This window comes from Pelmatolapia mariae, linkage group LG7, assembly GCF_036321145.2.
Source record: "Pelmatolapia mariae isolate MD_Pm_ZW linkage group LG7, Pm_UMD_F_2, whole genome shotgun sequence".
Taxonomy (NCBI): domain Eukaryota; kingdom Metazoa; phylum Chordata; class Actinopteri; order Cichliformes; family Cichlidae; genus Pelmatolapia; species Pelmatolapia mariae.
Window position 1 is genome coordinate 54007968 of NC_086233.1, and position 15949 is coordinate 54023916.

Sequence of the window (15949 nt, forward strand, 5' to 3'; positions counted from 1 at the left end):
TCTGGTCTTAACAGAGATGTCGGCCATGGCTGATTACATATTTACATCAACATGCAGTTAAGCACATGTACCGAATGAAATGGCTGGTGAGTGTATACTTTTTACACAGCTTCTATATGACTGAATGCAAACATTTTAAAATATGTTAATGACAATATGCCTCAAATGGAAACATAGGTTGTTTATGTAGGTATTTCCATCCATCCATCCATTTTCTGCTGCTTATCCAATTCATGAACTCCGGGGGGCCAGAACATATTTTAGCTGCCAAGAGGCAAAAGTGGTAGATTTTGAGACCTTTTCACCACAAAACATGTATCACTTTATTTTCTATCATTATTATCTTACATTGTGCACACACTGTATTGAGCAAGCACACACTTCTCTAATTAGCATACCGCACTTTGGAAAATTAAAACAGTTTCCTCTTTTTACTTAGTGGTATTTGAGATCTGATTCTGCATAATCTGAATCTTTTTCTAAGGAATCCAGGAATTGTTTAATTTCAGCATTATATCCTTAGGAGCTTTGCTACTACTTCTATTTGGTTTAAGGCTTCCTTTAGAAAAATAAAAACCCACAATACTACAAACACACATGTTTTCCTTATCCCTGGGCATGGCATTGAAATAGTAAATGTAAATCCACTAAATTGGTTACTTCTCACGAGTACAATCGAGAAGGGATGACAACATAAACAATGGTGCAGAAAGTTGTTCAAACCAGCTGCACAGTGCTATTGTTAGGATTAGAGGGGTAATCTCAAGGCTGGAAAATCTCATACTACAGACACCTGATCAGCCAGGGTGCTTGTTCCTCTTTCATTTTGCAGTTATTGCAAACAGCATTCCTCAACATTAGTCATATTATCATAATATACATTTTTACCTCCCTTCATGAAATGTCTATTATTTTGTGCCATACCTTACATATTTGTACAACCTGTACTACAAGACTGGCAAGAGTTTGTAGTTTTTACCTTGGCAAAGTAAATCTTATTTGATCAAATATTTCTTATGATAAAATGAACATTCACTATGATATAGATAAAGTGCCTAAAATATGCCTGTAGCATATGAGTATTACACATGAAACAAAGCAGAGGAGGGCTGAGACTAGGCCAAGAGATGAAGGAATGAAAATAGAAAGGAAGAGAAAACAAAGAGAAATGAGAGCTTGTGTTTGTCTGTATGGGCAGAAGGCCTGCAGAGCTTGGCAGGAGTCCCGCTTCTGACAGCAGCTGCGGCCTCAGTTTTATATCTTAAGGTGGTGCCTTGACTCCACACCAGTCTTTCAATCTCCAGCTCTCATGTTTTCAATCAGAGGGGACCATAAATTATTGTCAGCAGTAATCACAGCTGTCCATGATGGGCCTGCTGAGGGGTCCCAGCCTGTCCTGGTGCATTAAGTCACACTGAAAAGTGGCACCTCCGATATTGGCAGTGTGTTGGACCTGCAAGCGGCCTAAGACACATCACAAAAGTTAAGAAGAGGTGTTAAGAAGAACCTGAAGCAAATGGAAAAGAAATGCTTTGTTGAGACTATCTCGCTTTAAAAGATTTGATTACTTGCACATGACAACCAGTCAAAACATTAAGACCAGTTTCTAAAGAGCTGTAGTTATGCTGCTAAGCTTCAACTTTTTGTGGCAAATGAGTATTTGATATCTCTTCAATTTATATTTTTTGTTCTAACCTCAGGGGAATTTTAGGGATGAGGTCTTGAAGTTATTAATGAATATTTAAATTTGAGTGAGCCCTTTATTCCGTAACAGTGGAACGCAGTGCAAATGAGACTGTACATCTGTGATCAAACATGATCATTAGCTGTTGCAGTCTTTTAAAAAAAAGAAGACACGACGTTATCTGTTTGTAGCCCTGGAAGAAATGACAGAAATGCCTGTTAGATTTCCACTAAATGCTGGCACAGCTCTCCTCCCTGAAGTCGTAAAGCAGAAAAAGTGGGCTTCCCCTCTTTCTTCTGTCCGCAAAATTCATCTGGCTCCCCTGGCAAGTTGCCCGGGTAGTTGTGGCATGGTCTATGTTTTTTCACGACAGCACTGTTATTTTGCTGTGAAAACTCAGCATGGGGTGGCACACCCACCTCTGGCAAGACACTGCTGTCAGAGCTGATCAGCAGAGAGCAGCCTTCCCTTTCAATTAGCCTTGTCTGTCTAAGAACAGGGCCAGGAGCACCAGCATACAGCCACACAGGCACCCAGTGAAGGAACAGCAAGGAGAGCAGGTGGGAGAAGAGGGGAGAGCTGGAAAAGTAAGCCCCAAAACTCCAGACGGGGACTGAAATACCCTCCACTGCTGTGCACTAAGTCCCTCTGTACCAGAAAGGGCCCTGCCATGGCACGTCACAGTAAACACAGGCAGGCTCCATGGAAACATGGCCATTTGGCACAAACGCATGGGATGAGATATGGCACCAATGAGGCAGATAATTCCCTGAATAACTATATCTTCCCCCTCATGTGCTATCACAGTGAATAAGAGTGTAGTGCATGTGCGTGTGAAAGGCAAGGAAAAAGAGAGCATGCAGGAAACAGCCGTCTCACATATTACCCATAGTCTTACTCGGGATAAGAACAGTTTATAAGCCAGTGATCAAGATACAAATTAGAGGCTGTTCGGGAGCCTATAAACAGTATTGAAGGATCTTCAGGAAGAGCACTGGGAGTGAAGAGAAAGGATAGCAGCCATGCCCCTAGGTTGTTTATTACAAATGCCACATCCAGGTGGGATTTGCAGAGTTGCACCCTAGCCAGCATCTTTCTCTCAGTGGAAAGAGCCTGAGGTGGAGGATGGTAAACATGGGCAGCTGTAGCACAAGCACAAATCCACCCATATGCTTGATGGAGAGTTTAGAAAAAACTGCTAAGAGGAATGAATGTATCAATAACTTTATTAATTCCGTGGTTATACTTAGCATTCAGCATACTGCTCGCAGATTTTATCAGCAACACTACCTGTTTAAAGTCCATTAAACTTTTAAATAGCTTAAGGTTAAACAAAACACCTTAACACCTTGTTCATTTTTTTATTGTTATTATTATAAACTTTGATTTATAATAATAAATCCAAGCAATACAAAATGACAGAGAAGGAAAGGACATTGTGATATGCCCTTCCAGATTTCCGTGCTCCTTTCTCCCTAGATGCCCTACTGTAATGAGTATCATGTGTTTAACTCTGCTGTAGAGAGTCATTGTACCTATAAAACCAACGGCTCTGTCTTGAAACCTTGAAAAGTCATCACTGGCTAAACCTCAAAGGTAAGTACAGGTAAATGTGATGAACAGACAAAATCAGCGCGGTCTATTCAAAACCTGTCGCTTCTTTCACGCAACCTCCCATCTAATTAAAGCAAACGTTGCCGTTGTCGAGAATATAATGTCCCTACAAGGACAAAAAATACTTGTTCTGGGAATTTAAGTAAGATCACATGGTCATCATTGACAGATTGAATTTGCCCAGTCGTCCTGCACTAGCAGATACTTGAATTTCCCCTTTTTTTCTAAGCATTTTCTACATTGACGGGAATAAGATAAAGGTAATCATCTGTACGCAACTGGCAAAAACCCAGTCTGCTGATTGCGATACCCATGTGATATGACTGAAAGGTCCAGAGCACAGTTAGTCATCTACTGTTTCCCTGGTAAATGTTTTACACTCCAAAAGACACCTCAGTTGAATGACAAACAGCTGTTGCACTACCGGGGGCTCTAAAATGTTTGTTTACTCCATGCTTGCATCCCATTAAGTCCAGTATAAAGTCATCAGTTTGGGACATATTGCTCAGTTTGTTTGTACAGCTTTGTCTTTCATGTCATAACAACTGGAAGGAACATGACAGGCCATTGCTGGGTTTTGTACAGATGAGGACACCAGATATTGAAAAGAATGTAAGGCAGTTTACACTGTGAAAGCACTTCCATTAGCGGGGCAGTGTAACGCCAAACAGCGCATCTAGTAATAAATTTGTTGTCAGTGGTATAACACAGACACAGCATTATGTTTGTTATGTGGCAGGGGTGATTCTGTGTGCTCTTTTCCCCCCATTATATGGTTAATTCAGTATCTCAGCACACTTTCAAGTTATTCCAAACTCCAAAATCCTGCCGGTCTTTCATTTCTCTAGTCCCATATGTATCCTGTTCAATCCATATGTAAGTGAGGATATGAGTCTGCTTCTTTGTTCTTTTGCCATTCACAACTATCAAGACGGCATTTGTGGATAATTTATTTCATCCTTTTCTGACCAGACTTATCATGTGGATTTTTTTTTTTGTATTGCCAAATCACACCGCACGCTCAAATACAACTTGAACTTCAAATATTAGTGTGCGTGGTCATAAAACGGCAATAAAAGAACACATGAAAATTTTGAGAATTTAGCAAAAGTACAGAGGGAAGGACAGCACCCTCTCTTGCCTTTCCAGCTGATGTGTGGGATGAGGGCCCCTTTGGTGAGCGTTGTTGTCAGCCGAGACAAACTGCAGCTCCTGGGAGTGCCCCAGATCTGACAGAAACCTCCCCCTCCATCAGTCACGTCATCTGAGTCAGTGAAGGAGTCTGTGCCCTGCTCGCGGTCACACTAACCAGGAGACACAAGCTGTTCCTCTCCAGGTGCTCATTAATGCACTTGTCCTTGATACCTCCACCATACAACAACACAAAGACAAACACATGCCTGCCGTGTTCTAATTACACTTGCGCGCACACACTCATGAGGATGTGCATCATACATTTTACTAAGAGACTTGTAAATGTCAAACAATGGCAGAGGCCCCTTTACTCCCCCCTCCTGTTTTTCATCTTTTCTTGTTTGCGTTGGGTGCGGTTGGGGAGAACTGTTGTTCCAATGCAGGAAGAGATGGAGTGAATGTAATGCTATGTAAAGATGGTTCAAGTCTTTGAAGTGGGGGACGTTGGGGACAGCTGACAGCAGAGCCAGCATTGGAGTGGAGAGCTAGGCTGGAAGAATTCATCAAGCTTTTCCAGCAATTAGCATATGGGTCTAATTATCATATGAAACCGATCCTCCATAACTAGCTTCTGCCTCCAATATGACTTTCTATCTTTCTAAATTATCGCCCATCCCACTGAAAAATGGTGAGCATGAATGACCCCTGTATTGTCTTATAGCTCTCCTCTCCAAGGCCTGCTTGAATAACTACCATACCTCCAATGTTCGTTTTTCCATTATGCAGTTAAGCCAGACAGTTAATTATCCAGGAGCAGGGGAGGCCAGGTCTCTTTGCTGGCTGCGATAACGATATGCTTTGCTGGGCAGAGAATGAAGAGGGCCAGCCCATAGGGAACCGTGCTGATGTCAGGCAATCTTTCAAAAAAGGCCCAGGCAATTAGATGCACCAGTGCTACCAGGGATGACTAGTGTTATTGAGGATACTGGCTAGCCTCTCTAATGGGGGTATTTAGGGCAATTATGATAAAGATGTCAGGGCGACCTCCCTGCGACTGCTGCTTTTACAAGGGGTGCCTCTAAGTGCAAGATCACAGAGCAGAAATAAGGAGTGACTAAAGATGTGGCCAGTCCCGTGTGGAAGTCTGGCCACCAGCAGAACTGCACTTAAGACTCGTCTCATGTGGAAAACACTGTCAAGAGGTGCTAAATGGGATAATCTGCCCTCGGAGTTGAGTTTTATGGGAATTTTGGAGTCTATTATGACAGTCTCAAGAAAGTAAACACTCAGTGCTCAATTAGAGTAAAGCCCGGCTGATTTGTTTCCATTTCGCATCATACCCGTTCAGCACATCTGGCCCAGGGAGACATAGAGCACTGTTATTATTTAATGGACGAGGGAAGCTGACCATCTGTAAGGTAGAAGAGCCCCACAAAGGGGCCTTTCATGTGGCTACTGTTGAACACTGCTCGCAACTGAACTGAATTGTTTCCATACACACGTTTACCTTAGCCGTCACCTTTCCACCACTGCCGTCCTCCAACTCACATCAAAGTTACAGTTCAAGGACATAACTGAGAGCTACTGGTCACCACACACACTTATACCTAGCCCGCCCATTTACAGAGTTAGCATATGCCATCCACATGGCTGGCATGACACTAAACACACACTGACTAATGTCTGAAGTAGGTTCAAAGAGGTAACAGCAGAGGAAAAGTGCAACGTGGATGCAGCATGTATCCTCTTTCCTCCTTTAAAACAGTCAAACAGCTGGTCGTGTTCTTACAAAGCGCTCAGTACATTTCCATGATTGTTTTTATACCGTGTCTGTGGATAATGCACCATGATATCCCTCTCTCTGTAATAACCTCTCAGGGCAGACATTAGACAATCAGGAAACAGCAATCCCACTATCTAGATGAAGTGAAGCTCTTCAGTGAAGCACATTCCAGAAGTAAGTGTTTCTTTTGGTTGTAGTTGATGGAACAGAGCCATACGCTACTTCAGAGGGACCATGGAGATTAAATATAAGGTTTAATGCAATAAAATCCTCAAAGCACACTGAGCCTCTCATTTTAATGTTTTAATAAAGAAGTGCTGCTCAAGAAAATTAAAAAGGCAAGGGATATTAAGCTTAAAAATCAAAAGTTTTGGTCTTGAACCGTAGTGCCACAGCTTTCTATATCACTTTTGAGCTGTCTGTGTGTTTGGATGGTCTATTCAGACGTGGGGCATATGTTATATTTTCCAACTGGCAATATCATGGGAATAACATTTGTTGTTAAAGGATCATAGTGCACAACCTTTAACATTTGGTGGTGATGGAAATGGGATGGGCTTGCTAGCTTAGAAATTTGTTGGGCAAAGAAGTATTGAGTTCCATATGATGGTTTGCTTACCAGATTCCATGCACACGTCAATGCACAAGTCATTAGAAATCATGGACAATGTTGTAATCTCAACATTAGCATTTCAGCCACCACCATAGTGGTGCTTTGGAGCCAATATTTGTACAAGAGGGCAGAATGCTTAGCTGGTGGTTAGCAAGTTGCTATGTTGCTAGTTAGTGCTAAGTAAAAAAACAAACAAGCATAACAAAGTTATTCACCAAAAACTGAAGCAAGGCTGTAACATACTGCAGGATATTTTCTTTAGCAGATAACTACCGCAAAAATGCTCTAAAAACACTATATTACCACATTGTCACACCGCCTTGTTTTATACTGTTTATCATATCATGTACAGTACAAAAAAATGGACACCACTACTTGTTTTCTTAATTCCAAGTCATGAGCTAACAAATTGCCAATCTTTAGCTAATGAGCATACCCTGGATAACTGTCCTTTCTGAAACACAGAAAGATCAAATGAACAAAATGGATCTTTTATTCAGTATGACCTCAAATGAGTGACTGAGCCCATTTCTTCAAACTTCTAGCTGTTTCTTCAAACAGCTATCATGCCTTGCTGGTCATTGTAAAGAAAGCAGATTTTAGACACTTCATGTTGGCTTGAGGCCCAGAAAAGTCCTTTACACCGTCTGTGGGATTGGCTAACCCTTGGCGCCAGCCTCAAGTGACCATTAGAGAAGGTGCAGTTTGCAGACCAGAGATGTCAAAGTTATTTTACACCGAAGGCCACATACAGCTCACTTCGATCTTAACTGGGGCGGGTTAGTAAAACTGAAAAACTGACATTTCTATAATCGTGAAAAACAGAAAACGTTCTGTCATTTAACTGTTTATCTATTACGTAACTACACTTTAGTGTAGTTTAATGGCTGTGGGGGTCTTTATTAGCATTAAAAGCTGCAGAAAATTACAGTTAAAAGTCCAAAACTGTATCCCCTTCTTCATATTTTCCAAAACTGTTCAGCAGGCCAGATTGGAGTCTTTGTCAGGCCGATTCTGGCCCCCGAGCCTTATGTTTGACACGCCTGTTATAGACTATGTTGTGAGGTTGGATGTAAGTGATACTGACACAGATGCATTCAGATTTGTCATTTTTAAACACCATTTCTAGTGTTATAAACTAGAATGTCATTGATAGAATTTATTTACCACATATGAGTTAAGTCCAAATGCTCCAGAAAAAAATACTAAATTTTCTCATCTGCATTTGTTTTTTAACTGATAAATAAAATACTGCCATATGAGCATTTTAGTCATTCTACAAAATGCTACAAAGTATTCCAACTTTATAAGCAAATGGGAATACAAGCAATCAATCAGGTCAGGTTTGCCCTTCTGGAGAAACAAGGCGCCATTCTACCCCACCATCAGTCATGCACCACCTCTGGTTGTCCTCTTGCCTATTTTCACACCATCTCTTTCACTCCACACCTAACACAGTGACTTATTATGTTATCCAACTTGATTCCCCTTGATGTTGCTCTCTTCTGCTCTCTTTCTGCCCATGAGTTACAATCCCATCTTCAAATGTTTGGCAGATTCAAGAAAGCGGGGGGAAGATATCCTTTTAATATCTACAGCCAAGTGTCTTCAGTTGGTGTGTGTAAAGCTTCTATGTTTTGCACAAGGTCAGTTAAAAAGTATAGGATGTAAAAAGGCTTTCCATGACAAATTGCTCCTTGTAAAAATAAAATTTATAACACCAGAATCATGTGGATGTGTGTTGTCTTCTTGGGGGGGGCTAAGTCTTCACTCCAGTTTAACAAAAAAAATGAAACAAAAGTCAAAGCATTTCCCAAAAGGGTGCAACATATGCCTGTACTATATAAGGTCACCTTTAAGACTGCTGTGCTACACAGCTAAGAAGTACAGTTAAAACACCTGGTAAGCAACAACCCACAACTTTAGATTACAAGTGCAAATCGTCATGAAAATCGCTGAAAAAAAAGGCAGGTTAAGCAAAGTCATCAACCTGCTGCGATTGTTAATCAATCGCAGCAGAAAGATGTGTTTCTCTTAAGGCAGATAGATAATCAAAGGCTCTGCATCAGGTCTGAACAAAGGACCAGCATGACCTGCTGTGTGTACATAAACCCCATCTGTAATGATGGATGGCTACTTGGCAGAGTGTTGTTCTACAGTGCAGTTGAAGAAGAATCCCACTGTGACTCCCATCCACCACCACACACACAAACATATTTAAACACCACATGTACCTTTATTTACAGATGCTGAGATGGTGATGTGTGACCTCTCATTTAAGGTGTGTAATGAAAGTGTAAAAAATTGGTGTTTATGCATATGTATGTTTTCGTGTAACACGCAAACATAACCATTCACTTGGTCTGGTTACATCAGAGGGGTAGAAAAAACAGTTCTACCTCTGCTGTTTTCGACTCGTTCTTTCATCAACAGGAAGATAACAAAAGAAGAAAGAGGAAAAAAAGCAGACAAAGAGAGTGAGAACAAGACCCACCATCCTTTCAGGAAGGACCCTGCAGGGTTTGGGGCCCTGAAAAATAAGGCTAATTTGAAGGTCATTTAAAGAGCGCCAGGCGTTGCAGCTCAGGAGGGGGGCCTCAGAACAAGTGCAAGGGGAGCGGCTAGGTTTGCACCGCTGTGAGGTAGTCGCTCCGACACTCCCTGGTGCTCTTCATCAATCTCTCCCATCCACCAAGAGCCTCCTCTGACCCACATACCAGCCAGGGGGAGGGGGGTTGCCTTTCTTCCATTATTGATATCACTGCATCACACAACCTGAACTTATATGAACCAAGTCAGCAGAGGAGCCACAAAAGGTCAGAGAACCACAGGCAGACATTTAGCCTCTCATTCACATTCACAGTCAAAGGTAGGTGACATAACACCCCTTTTTTGATATACCTACTGTAAACTAAACACTTGGTTTGGAAGTGTATTCTTGAAGATGGGGGTGTTAACTGAGTGGTCTTAAGCAAGAAGAGAAGATATGCCGAAAGAACACTAACTACAGTACAGTACTGTGCAGAAGTCTTGAGTCACTCCACATCTCTTTATATTTTGCTTCCAAGGAAGCAGACATTCTTGTTCTTGAGCAATAGTTCTCCAGGCTTTCTGGAAATATTTCAAATGTCTTCTTTGGAAATTGTTTACTTTTTCATTCATTTTCAGTCCAGTCTTTGTACCTTTTTTTCTTTTTTCTTGTGTAAACTCAAGACCACTTTGCAAAGAAGCTATTTTAAATTCTAACTTTTGGCTCTTTGGTGCCAGCAGACTGTTGCATGAACATATAATTCGTTCCAATTTTTTTAAACTAAATCTACAAAAAAATGCCAAAAAACACAGAATCCGACAGGCTCAAAATAGTATTTCTACACTAACAAGGTGATTCGCAAAGTGCTATTAGCTGAAAACATGCCGTGTCGTGACTTGGTGTGCTTAAAGTATTTGAAGAAACTGAACAAGTTTCTTGTTCAGGAAAAAAAAAAAGAAAAGAAAAAAAAAGGAGAGACAAGTCTAAAAAAACTGTCTATAGCTGATCATAGTATGTGTATGACATGACATATCTGAAAGTCACGTCCTTAAGAAATACAGGGGACCTGGGGACTGCATCTGGGCCTTTAGCTGAGTCATCTACTGTTCACAAAAGCCTCATTAGAAATTATTTAAATGTAAGGGTGGCTGTTAAGTAGCCAAAGGAAAGGAAATCTGACTAAAGGCTGCACTGGCAAATTATTGGCAACAGATCTGATGGAGTGATGAGTCCAAATTTTAAAACTTTGGTTTAAATCATTGTCAGTATGTATGGGGGAGGTCAGGAGAGAGGTACAACAAATAAACAGGGCGGAGACTCTGTCATGGCTTGGGCCTGCATTTCAGCAGGTTGTGTAGTGGATCTATATATATATTCACTCCTTACACACATTCCAGAGAGCCCAAACGTGCCACTGGACTAAAAGTTGTTTAACTAAATGTATTTGAAAACAAAAACGTACATGTTATTTATCCGTATTTGTGTACAGCACTTTATGATAATATTGTATGGTACGGTATGCAACGTACACAGATATACACGTACTGTACACATCGCCATTAGTTTTGTGACAAGTTACTACACAGACACGCACACAAAGTTATAAAGATGGTGATAATGCTGGTACCCTAAGCAGTTTATCCAGCTTTATTAATGCATCAAGAGGAGTTAGATGGTTACCTATTAAATTATTAAGGTTTTACCAAAAGTCAACTGCAAACATTACTAGCTGTAATGGGACATCCTTGGCAGTTGTTTGTATGTATGTGTGTGCCTCTTTTGGTGTTAGCTTGGAGGGATATAGAGAAAGTCCTTTACATCATTTTGGAAATGTCTTGAGAGCAGTTGCTGATCTGTGTTTTAGCACCTAAAGCTCGATTGCCGGTTGTGGAACGAGCCAAAACCCTCCAATACACATATCTTGCTGTCACAGTGCTGCTAAAACTGTGTTTACGAAGGAATATACATGCTGTCAGCACACAAAATGGCTAGTCTATTGGTTTAGACCGCTATTGTCTAAATAAAGAATAGCAATATCAACTCCAAAGCGCCATAATCTTTGATTTTGACACTGAATAGAAAGAAAAGAATAAGCTTTAGGGGAGAAACAATAGTAGATTTGTTTTCTGCGTATGTTTCAAATTAGGCCATGGTTTAGGTAAGGATAAACACTAGTTTAAGCCATTCCAAGTGTTTACCACAGCAGAGAATTGTATGCATATGAATAAAAAACACTATTGTTTAACAAAGCACTGGAATGGAAGGATGCTGCTGGATGCAGAGAGAGCTTATCGCAGTGTAACTATCACGTCTTTGCTATGGATGGCTTTAGTCGGTTCAAAGGAAAGGGTTCCTGGCTTAAGTGTCCGCCTTTGTTTCTACTTCTTAACAATGGCATTACTTTCACAAATACTTTTGACTGTGCCACTGGATATGTTCCTCCAAAAACCTCGCTTTATCTAAAGTGTAGCAGCTGTCAAGGCATTTGCATATTTGCTGTGAGTCAGAATATGATACATTTGTTGAAGGGGTAAACCAGTTGTGTGGTTTAACAGTTAAAATTATGATTTGTCGAATCGTGTCCCTAAATTCAGACTGATTTAAATTCAAATGTAATAAACAATAGAGTCGTCAAAGATGAAACAGGAATATCAGAGCTCCTTTAGAATTATTAATGATTTAAGGCATTCCTGAAAGCTATGTCACATTAAATGTTGTCTGCTCTATTTGGCCCCACGCTACAAACCATCTCTGACAACAGGGACTCAAGTTTATCGCTGAGGGGTGGGTGTCTGTGGGTAAACTAACACAGGAAGTGGGGACAGCTGTCTAAAAGACAGGTTCTACTTTGTGGCTTCGACAAATAACTGTGACATATCTGACAAGCACGAGCACAATATGATTGATGACTCTAGCTGATTGAATACGACTGCAATAAGAGCTGAGTTTATAGGCTTCATTTATCTGTGAATTGGACCCATAAATTGATTTCTTGTTATGCAGGACTGGCACATTCCTGTGTGGAAAGTTAAAGCTGGGTATGCGAATAATAAAACGTACATTATAAATTATTACAAAAATATATACATTTTGCATTAAACTGCTTGTAAAAAAGACAAAAGGATCTTTTGAAAAAAATGCATGATGTTGTTTTATTGAGTAGAATGACTCGTGTCAAACTAAAACCGCAAGACCTTAAAATTACTAACAATTCATGACAACGCCATTAACTTTGCATTCATTTTCCCTTTCGATTCAGCTCATTGTGGAGTATATTATATTTCTGCATGTTCATAACACCATCCCTTCACAAGCCGGGGACAGTGTGGTTTGTTACTTTGCCTGTTTGTGACCGCAAAGTTGTGTGGCAAAGGTTTACCATACAAGCGCAGAGAATTCACCTATGCTTCCTGTGCAACTGCATGCAAGACACAGGTTTTCTGACTAATTGTGTGACTTTTTAAGATCCCAAGTTTGGTTTCTGTAAACAAAAACAGTGGAACATCTATGTTAGCAGCACATTGAGGAGCAGTTGCCCTGCTGCTTGCATGTTTTATTTTTTCTGCTGAAGAAAAACCCAACTGACATGGAAGTTTTCAGTTTTCATCTAAAGCTTTGGCTTTGCTAGTGATGTTGACAAGGTTGCCATGAGCCCCTTGAACTGTGAACAAAAGGGCAAGTGCTATAGTGCCTGAAGGCAGGTTTCTATGGTGACTTGACAGATGAAAATTGAGTAATTGCAAGCTAAACCCAGGTAGGGGTATGTCCTAAGTAAATTCAATACTAAATAAAAGTATTGCTTTCGTATTGATTATTATTTAAAGAGCTAACATGTATGATTTCAAAGCAGCATTTGAGAAAGAAAACATTCATCATCAAATAGTTATAATCTTTAAATCCTTGCAGGAAGCCTGGCTTGCCTTCTCCTTTGTCTCTCAGAGAAACGACCTAAAATAAAGTTATTCACCGCTAATGTTTTTGGAACGATTCCATGGAAAATTAAGAACATGGAAAGTCAGAGGTGTATAGGGTAAACATACATTAAAAATTGTTTTTCTTCCGCCGCCTGTATGGGCTGTAGCTGGCAAAGATCTGGCCTGGAAGCTCTGAAGGGTTATCTTATATCCTCTGTTCCTACTAAGCAGCACAGACATAGGAGTCTGTGTGCAATGCAACATCTCAAAACTACATGAAGAAAACACTAAATGTTCAATGAGGTGTCATAGTTTTTAAGTCTCATGGTTTATATTTGAATTAAGATTAAGGGAAGATCAGTTTTGCTGAGTACAAAATACTGCTTAAGCTTTAAAATGCTCTGTAGATAGAAATGCTCTTTTGTTAACGCATTATCTCGCTACATGACACTCTTTGGAGCTAATATTAGCGTAAGAACATTTTGTTAGAAAACTTGACCAAGAGTTGCGGATGCGAAAGTCCACTTAAAACCCAATACTACAGTAAAACAAAGCTAAAGAAGAAGAGACCACGCTTTTGGAAATCCTTTCCGTTTGTACTGTGTGTATACCATACGTTTGTGCACGGTGCAGTAAGAATAAAATAGAAGAATGTGCGTTTGAATGGAGTTTGGCAGTGGTGAGCAATTTTAAGTACTCACTCTCCACCTCTCATCACCCCCACACACTCTCTTGAATATCTACACATACACACAGACACACACACAGATGTCAGAGAAGCCTGAGTGACTCTAGCCCTGTCACTGGGTGCCTACTGTGAAAACACTCCCCCCCCTCTCCCTCTCCCTCCCCCAGCCCAAAGCCCCCTCCCTCTTCTCTGGACGCCAGCCTGACATACCAGACCTTGTTCGTTAGCGCATATTTTTACCCACCGTTACTAAATTAGGAAGCCAGAGGGAGCAAATGGTGTGTAGCTGCCAAGGCAGAAGAAGAAGGGTCTGATCAGGCCTGGGTTTGTTGAGGGCCCATGCCAACCCTACCAGCTTCATTAAGAGCCACTTGGGTTTCAGAAATAGAAGCCCAACAGGGACTGGGGCCAAACAGAGCCCTGAATGGCCAGCCAAAAACTCACGGGACAAACAAACAAATAAACGAGTTGTCTCATGGCCTGCCAGAATCAACCGGCAGCAGCCATCCCAAGGAGCCATTAGAAGTTATCTTAGGCAGTCTTGCACACAAAATGTGCCCTGCCCCGAGTTTAAAAGTGGTGACAGTATACACACACTCCCAGCAGCACGATACAGAATAAATTAACCTAGAAAGCTGTCTCTGGAGACCAATTTCTCAAAGCAGCCACAAAGACGTTATTTCTTGTTTATTTGGCATGAATATTGGGTACTGATGTAAGAAAGTATATTTTCACAAGGAAATGTACATTTCCTCCTCCTGCTATGGGTATATAGCTTTTATATTAAAGCACAAAATGATGGGAAACACAGGTATGGGTTATCGGCACTTTTACAGCAACATTTTAATTCTTAAAGGCCTTTTAGTTCTTCAAATACACCTCTACTAACAATTTATAGCCATACAATTGTACTATCATACCCTTTATAAAAAGGAAGAATGTTGCACAGCATCGAAACAGACTGCATACCCAGTGACAAATAATAAATTAACTTAATCAAGGGGAAAGCATGTTGCTGTGTAGAACACTGAATCACATTTATTTGCACGAGATTTGGACAAACGACAGAGCTTGTGTGCAAACAGCATACTTTAATCTCTGGATGTGTAACTTCAGCAAAGTACAAACAATTAGAGAACACAAGAAAAAAACCTCCTTTAAGCAGTAAAATTAGAAGCCATGGAAGAATGTCTTTCAGGTTCATTGTTTACCATCTCATCAAAGTGGCACCTCTCAACCTGCGCACCACTGCGACTTCAGCCCATTTAACACCCACCCATTAAAACTAATGAGCTACAGATGACATTGAACAACTTAAAGGTCAATGTTGCTTCCCACCCATAGGTACATTAACCAATAAGCATACAAAGATTTATTTATTTTTTTTAAATTCTGTGGTCTACGCAGGTTGTTGTCATCATAAAATACTTGTGAAGGCATTGTGAAGTCATAAGTTTTTGCCATTTGTGTGACTGCTGAAATGTGCAGATGACTAAATGGTGATTTTTATAAATCATAAGTATCTTCCTAAGAGCTTTAAGAAAACTAAATCCAGAGGATGAAGCCTGGATGACACAGAGGGAAAAAAAAGAAAAACAAAGGCCCTGAGGTATACATATTTGCACTTTACTTTGAAGTGCGCATGCCCTCCGGGATGGCCAAAACCTCAGCCATCACTTCTTAAAACAGCACAACAATATTATAATACTCCCTTGAGCTCAACAGTAAATCCCACGGTTTGTCTGAGTCCACAGCTCTTGTGTTGCTACACTGACATCTTGTGGCCTTATTAAGACGATAAAAAAACAAACCCTGATTTTAATGAGACAGTTCCTTTGTCATTGACTGTCTTGACCCCTCTCTTACCTCGGGTCATAGGGAATTAGAGACAGGGTGCACAATGGACAATTCACCAGTGCATCAAAGGGGCTATCACAAGAACACAGACAATGACACACCTATGCACCTTTGCACCTATAAACTTAACAA